This window comes from Lissotriton vulgaris, unplaced genomic scaffold (genome assembly GCF_964263255.1).
Source record: "Lissotriton vulgaris unplaced genomic scaffold, aLisVul1.2 SCAFFOLD_2427, whole genome shotgun sequence".
NCBI classification, from domain to species: Eukaryota; Metazoa; Chordata; class Amphibia; order Caudata; family Salamandridae; genus Lissotriton; species Lissotriton vulgaris.
In genome coordinates, this window is record NW_028254742.1 from 267,672 (window position 1) to 276,263 (window position 8,592).

An 8,592-nucleotide genomic window follows, 5' to 3' on the forward strand; every position below is an offset into this window, starting at 1 on the left:
CCTGAAGCCCACGAGTAGCAGGGCATACGCGTAGAAAGTCATTTTAGGCTGAGAGCTGCGTGTTCTCCTTACAAGGGACCTGAAACTTAAAGAGGACCCGTCAGTTGCCCGATTAAAGAGGAATGTGCTGTGTCAGCAGTGATATCTTTCGCGCTAATTAGCTGCTAAAATCTTAAAATACCAGCGAATGAAAACCAGTTATTACATACGGCATCCTTATAGTCCAGTGTTCTAAGTGCAAAAAAGTATTGGAACTATGATGAAGGAAACAAAGTTGTGGGGTTACGCGCAGTAGCAGCTGTATAATGCTTTCGAATGCTTCTTGGCCAAACACGTACACATACCTGGAACAAAAGGAGGTGCTAATAATACGAACTGAACAATGAGAGGGCTCGCTTGGGCTCTAGGTTAAGAACCCCTTGTTGTCCGCCGCACCTAAAATAACTGCTGTAGCAGAAGACAAGTGCGCCTAAAGAGACAAGAGTTTTCACAATTAAACTTCTTCATTGGACTCCGACCAGGTTACACAAACTAAAACTACGAGACAATGGCTTTTGTTGAAACTGTAACTTGACTGCGGGCTCGCAAGATCCTATATTCTTTAGTTGCCCCCTCCTGAGTTCTTATTGATCCTCGATCCATAACCAACTAACAATTCTATTTGATACGTCAAAACTTTCCAGTGATGGCCCTAGGGCATCTCCGGCTGCTCTGAACCTCAAGCCCAAAGACACACCTGTTAGACCTGCTATTGACAATTGTAGTAAAAGTTATCCTCCCAGAATGGAAGCAATTGACCAAAATGTCACACATGGTGGGCATGGATTTCTTACCTTAGAGGAGCCCAGAGTTCCCAGGAGTGCCCAACCCCAAGATCTCAAGGGAAGTTTGACGAACTCTGAATATTTACATGGAACGCAGCAACAACACCCATCCTTGGCTACAAGCTAGGACCATCATTTAAGACGATGCAATCTTTGACAATGTTGACAAACCTACATTATGAAAGATGCAACGCTATATCATTCCTCAGTCGATACCACACTCATCACTAGATTCCCTAGGTCTAGTTCCGTTTGAACATCACACACAGGCCTATTTTCAACATCCTTTATGATCACAGCATTAGCATCATGCACCTCCTTAGCCTCGCAGTTTACATCACACACAGGTCCACACCCACTACACTTTACTTCACAAGGACTGTATAATATACTGGGATGGCCATTGTCTAACAACAATGCAGAGCCATTCATCCTCACTATAGTGAGAAGCTTGCTATATTTGCTTCCACTAAGTTTAATTAATGAAGGTTGGTCCAACCAACCTTCTACGTAACAACTCAAATAGAGTTCTCTCAATTATATTAGGGGTTGGGTGCACCGAAAACTGGGTTCTTAAAGCTTCTTTCCCTTCATAAACAACTGTATTATATTGTGTTATTGTGTTTACCAATCAGTGCGCTCACTCCATTTGCCCATTGCCCTGGGTGGTGAAGACTGGCCATAACATGGATAATGCCATTCTCCGTCAAGAATGTTGTAACCACAGATGATAGGAACAGGACTCCATTGTTACTGACTATAGAGCTAAGAAATCCTCTGGAAAATATATATATTTTTTTTAAATGGAACTACCTCCCTTCAAACAGGGTGTTCTAAGTAGAACTTCATCTCAATCCATTTGCTGTAATTTATAATTACCACAGAATAGTAAGTGGCAAAGCTTTCATCTGGATTATTTATGTAATTCAAATTTAAGGACATATGTTTTAAACACTTTTCATGTGCAAGTTTGTGCTGTTAGTGTTATTAGAATATGGCGTGCCAAAAGGCTCCTACATTTCACTTATGCTGTTTAATATCTGTATGTCACTCCTGGCATAGATACTGGCACAGCATGAAAAGTGCTTCCAAATGGAGGCAGATGATACCCAAATTCACACTCCTTAGGAGAAGAGGAGGGAGGCCAGGCATTACAATAATCCGTAGTCTAGGCCATGTATACAACTTAATGAAAGAAAGATTCTTCAGACTATGGCATTCATGACTGGTGGAACTGCACCCAGGACCATAAAAAATTCCACCACCTGCAATTCCTAGTATCTCTGGGCCCTGAATTATTTTGTTCGCAAACTCTGGGCCTTATAATTCTGGGCTTGGAGGTACCAGAACGCAATACAGTGCTTCAAGGGTAGGATCTGAAGGAGACCCAGGCCCTGCCTGACCCCTGCGGATGCCTCCCTTGAAACACACGCTGCCACCTTGCACTTCTACAGTCTCTCCCACAGACACTTTACGCCGACTCAGAAAAGTAAGAAATTGCACAGAAAAGGACATGGTATTTCTGTATTCATGCATTTATTCCCCATTCTGGGGAGAAACTCATGATTGACAAGATTCGGTGCCAGGATTCCGGTTCCCAAGTATCCATTCACCAAGTTCCAGCAAACTTGTTATAAGGGCCTTAGGGTGTCATGTGTGAGATCATTGTGTTGGGCAGGCAGTTTCCGAGACACTCTCTTTGGTTAATCATTAAATTTAGGATGCCTCCTGTCACAGACTGTAAAAGACCATGGAAGTTTATTGGAAGCAGAGCTGTCCATCATACCGTATGCTAATGATATAATCTACCTGCAGTGGTACATGCCATTCAGGAGCTCCCCAAAATTCTAACTGGACCATCAGATGAAGTTGAGATCAGATCTAATTATGGGGCGCCACAATGTCATATCTTTGTTCCAGGACAGTCCAAAAATTCACCAAGAAATTTCAAAAATGGCAGAATCAAAAATATTGTGATTCGACTTCAAGAAATATACCCTTATGAAGCCTAGCTTAATAATACTCCACTGGCCTCTGGTGATTCGAGCCATTAAAATCCTCTGCACCTACTTGTGCTAACAGGATACATTCAGTTTGTCATTGAATCATTGGCATGTGTTTCATGGTATCAAAAGTGGTGGATAAATCAACCAGGACCTTGTTTAATACATGGTGATGATATTTAAGGTTTCCGTGCAACGGCCCAGGCAAAAACCCGGCAGCCAGATGCATTAAATTTATTTGGAAAAACAGCTGACACCCATCTTCTCCAGCAGCTTAATCAGAACTGGAGAATATGTAATGCATTGTTTGTTGTTTGTATTGCTTACACCGAAATTGGTCTACTCTGGGAGCTGGTATAAGACACCGCACTGAGTTTCGACTGTGCGGGAACCTGTCCTGGTGCCAGACTTGAACTGACTAAAAGCAAGATCCTGCAGGCACTCTTTGGGGGCAATAAAACACAGCTAAAAGGCAGTGGTTGTTGGAAGAGCTATACTTAGAACTCAGTATTGTAGCTTTTACTTGTTCCTCAGAAAAGGGATAAAAGATTTCCAAAGTGGACCTCTCCAAGTCCTAGTTTGGGATGTTTCAGAAATATCTCACCAAGTACACACCAGCAGGAACATATGGTCAGTTGTCCATTTCATGCTCATCACTGCTTTTCCGTACTCTTTGCCGGACTACATTAAGGTGGTGCTTCTGCTGTGTGAGCATTCATAGCTGCCAAGTGTTCCCATGGCATATGTCTCACTTTAAGTCAGTTCTTAACTTTTAGCAGACATCACATTGTGTTCGGGGTAGTGTTCCATCGAACTTGCGTGCGTGCCCTCGCGCGCACCTCTTTCACCCCAGCGTGCATAGTCCTATGTGAAGCGTGACATAGCCGATCCCTCAAGCAGCTTGCAGCAGGGGGCTGACTCACTCAGCTCCACCTGGGCTGTCAACAAACGTAGCATTCACTCTGCGACATCCCGGCGTGGCACATTCAAATTCACTAGCACCGACGTGACAGCCAACTAAGCAACATAATATGGTGGCCAGACAGGTTTGTTCATGGGGCGTGCAAACGCGCGCACATTCAGCCTTTTAATGCCCCCTCAAATACAGATGTCCTTGCGCCCATGCGCCAGGTAGGTTGTAAGAAATAGGGTCGCCTGGCAGTCCTGGCGCACAATGCCCTCAAAGCCCCTGCCCCCCACCACCTCCCCTGTCGTGTGTGTCAGCCTGGGCCGAGACAGCTTCCCGGGCACACACACAGACAGTTTTTCATCTGCCAGCGGCACCCGAGAACTTCACAGATCTTTAAAGACCATTGACTTGTTATCGAGGCTTTCTCTCGCCCCTTTTAGAGCCCCTACATCTCCACTCTGCATATTATTACTGGAAGAATTAGCCCCCCCCCCACCCCTTAATTGTAATCACCTTCCCCTCCCTGAAATGTGGCTCTAGTTGCACCTCTGCCTGTCACATTACAGTGTAAAGCAAGGTACTTGCGCTGCAGAGAAGCACACAACAGCAAGTGAGCACAGCTACTGACTGGGATCATGTCATGTGGATTCCCTAGCCAGTACCGGCTTTTTAAGTAACCTAACAGCGCTTTGAAAGCGCAGACCACTGACTGAACCCACATATGGAACCTGAATAGCGAAACTGCAACTCCCTGACTGTACTTTTCAAACAACTTCTTCTCTCGTCCTGGCTTTCCCCTTTCTGCCTGTGCGGGGAATGAGATTTTGATATCTTTTCTGATTACCTAGATACCTATCTCATTCTTCCTTTTTGGATCGATTATTATCTGTCATTGAGTAAAAGGCAAACCCACATAAGTTAAATCAACCCCATAGACTGACGCAACTCTGAAGAACCACTTACGACTGATAAAGTTTAAAAGTTTAATATAAAATCAGAATCAATTGCATATACAATCCTCTCAGGATAAGATTCAACAAGTATACAGGAACTAAAAGGAACATAAATTCCCTAAAGAATCTAAGTCTACAAAAGAATACAATTAAAATCAATTCCAGAATCAACAGATTAAAAAGCATAGACACAAAGTGGATCCGTTGCGTCATCTACAAAAAGAGAATGAACAAGTTAAATCTGCCCCTACTCTATGCTAGGTGACATCCCTACTTCGCAAGTTCTTTACCTAAAAAGGTGTCAGCAGTTTGACTTCCAAAGAAGTTCAAACTCTCTTAGCCTCTAATGGTAACTTATGTCGAGAAACAGTACCCTCTCTGCCTACCCATCCGCTCTCTAAGGGTCCTCGGCCTACTGCTCTCTTGCGCTCTGCTCTCTCTCTGCGCTCTTCGCTTGCTCTTCTCCCCGGGGTGCTGTCCCTAAATACACAATCACAGTATGGGTGGAACGCCTCTTTGACGCCCACCACGTATACATTTCACGTGATCTCATTCTTGGGTTTTTCCATAGCTTCATCTCTTCGCGTCGTCCGTTAAGTTGACCTTGCTTCTTAGGCGCCATCTTCGTCTTCGTGCTGGTGACTTCATTGACATTCCAGTTGACACTTTCAGAGCAAAGTCTATCACCTCAACAGAACTCCATTCATTACGATTGTGATTATAACCTCGTTTGGTCCTGTGAACGGTCACTTCTAAACAAGACCCCAAATTCCAAGCGTCTCTTATCTCATTTAGGCCATAAACTTCGTCCAGCATTGTCACTTTAAATTTAACAAGACCTTTGACTCTTGGCTTGCACATACAGATCAAGGCTATCCCCTATTCCTGTGAGCCCACTAAATTACATACAGCGGACTACACTCTTGCGAACCCTTGGTCAGTTAGGTTAAAATCACACATGACCACACTTTTCTAACATTCCTACAAACTCTTCTACACGGTATAACTTTTAACACATATATATACAATCGAATTAGCAAATCAGTGATTATACTTGAATCCATGTTACATAAAATACAACGTTTATATTCTCGTGCTTACATCGTGCTATATAGTCTACACATTTCTTCGCTTTATATTTCGCCTTCTTTCTCCGTCTAATGATTACATACATATATTCAGTTTAGCACGTTTAAGCATTTTCACATTTCTATATTAGATCACTATATATACGGTCCTTCTAATGCATATTCTAAAGTGAATACAGATACATTTCTTATTACTTAGGTTACATCGGCTAACTTTACGATACAAGTGCTACTTCATGTTACAACTTCTACGTTTATGCGATATGCTTGTAAATATGGTACGGATATACTTTTCATTCAAATTGCGCTCTCTCAGTTCCCCCCTTTGATGACCTCTGGGGGGTCATCACTAATTTCAATTTGAATGACACTTTACACAGAACTAGTTACAAGACTCCCTCTTTTTATCGTTTCGAGAGCTCTTAAACTTTTATACTGTTGATCTTGTAAAGCAGCTAATCTCCTTTCTTGCTCTCTCATGGATCTTTGTAACCGGTTCATCCTATACCATTTGTACAGTTTCACTAAACCCAACAATGTAATTATGCAAATCAATATTATTAAGACAGGTTTCAAAATGTACCACACAACGCTTTTACCAAGATTGGCAAACCAATTTCCAACCTTTCCCACTCCATGACCTACTTTTTCCCAAACATTTACTTTTGTTAAATCTTCGATTTCTTTATGTATCCCAGTAATGTTCTGTATGACTTTCTCAAGTGGTTTTGAATTGTCTGGAATGTAAGTACAGCATTCTTGGACCTTCAAAGCCTTGCAGACTCCGCCCTCTTTTGCTAGCAGAACATCTAAAGCAAGACGGTTCTGAAGAACCATTGCCCTAATTGACTGCATCTCTCCTTCTACTAGCATTAATGACCTTGCAGTACTTGCAGACAATCTATCTACAACTGTAGCTAGTCTCCTGATCTTAACATCGTTAAGTATTAAACCTAAAAGAGGAAACATTGCTCCAAATATGTCTCCAACTACCTCAGCATCTCCTACTTCCCTTTTCGCTCTTCTCGAAGTTTTCCCTTCTATGATCTCTAAATCCTTTGCATGATATATTTTGGGGAAGACAATTGCCAAGTAACACGAACCATACCAACTGTCAGGCAGTTTTACATAGGCATTTCTTCTACATACAAAATATACATTAGGAATCGCTTGCATCCCTTTCATAAAATCTTTCGTATAGCATGTTCGCAATTTACTTCACCTACAAATACACTCTCATAATATGTCTTGCTTCGAGTTAAACATAACTTTCCTTTCTGCGTTCTATCCAAAGCTATTGGACCATTGCTACCCTTCTTCTTGTGCGCTTTTTCTTCTTCGGTCCAATCTGTTTTCCACTGTCCTGACATTTTTAGAATCTTCTGTCTTCTGTACCGGTCATCTACTTGTCCTATGAACTTTTTCTCTACCTCTGACACTTTGCAAGTCAGATTGTTTCTGCGTGCATATGAAGTATCTAAAGTATCCCAAGGAAGAAAGAATTTTGCTAATCTATCTTCCTTTTTGTGATAGTCCCACTTATTCATTTGTTTATAATTCGGGACTTCAGGCAGTACCGAATCATAATTTGAAAAGTAGTACTCAAACCCTTCTCTACCATAAAATATACTGAGCAATAAACTACATGTTATCCCATATGTCAGTGGGAGATGATGATATCTGATGCCTTCATCTACGGAAGCCGGAAATTGCATGCACACATAACAATCCTTGGCCTCCATGGCATCAATATACTCATACAATAGCTTGGCATATGCATTTGATCTAAAATTTCCCTGCGACTCGTCTACGTGTAACCTACGAGCTTCATTTGCCAGTAACGTCTTTTCACGGATGACATTGCTCTCCTCCTTCTTCCCAACAAGAGCAGGTTTCAAAGTCGTTACAGGCTTTACATCTGTTGTTTCTTTTTCACTCGTATGTCCTACTATGTATGATATGGTAACTACTGTAATAATGAGAAAAATTACTACCGCTATTAGTGTACCTACTATGCATTTGGCTTTTCGGTTTGGGTTGCCATTCTCCATGTTATCAAAACAGCGTAGCTCTTTCCTTTTCGAAGAAAAGTTTTCTTTTCAAGTCTTTGTCTTGCTTTATTTGCTTTCTCAGTCTGTGAAGCGCTCTTAATCAACAAAAAGTCTCTTTTCACAACAATGTCTTTTTCTCTTCAGCAATAGACAACGCTAACCCTTCTCCGTCCTCTAAATGTAATCCCTAATTTTATTCTTCTTTCCACTCGGCGCTAGGTTATCTTCTTCTTTATAGCTTAAACACAAAAGTCTTTATGCATCTACAATGATTCTCGTACCTGCAGCTCTAATAACATGTTCCAATAATTCTAAACGAATGACTTTTTCTTCTTGTGCTGGTATTTGATGACCAAAAGTCGGAAACTCTAATCGATTCAGTACTAGGTCTTTGATCCGACTTAGGTAAAGGGGAATGGGAAGTGTGAAAGTCAGTAACCCCTCAGTCTCGATTCCAGGCGTCAACATCCATATCTCCACTGCCACAAATGGATCGAGATTGATCACCTGCACTTCTCTCACTCTCCCAGATCTCTGTCCCCTAGACATCTGCTAGATAAGTCCATTCAGGGGTGGCGTACCTTCTGCAGGGCACACGTACCCTTCTTGATCTTCTCGGACTCTCAGAGCCTGAATCCGTAGCTTCTTCGTCTGGGTCTGAATCTTCAGAGATCGGCACAAGGGTGCTCTCTGGATTTGCTCTCAAGCTTGACCTTCTCCTTCTTTCCGGCCAACTAGCTTCTCCATTCCTTGTCCTCCTGCT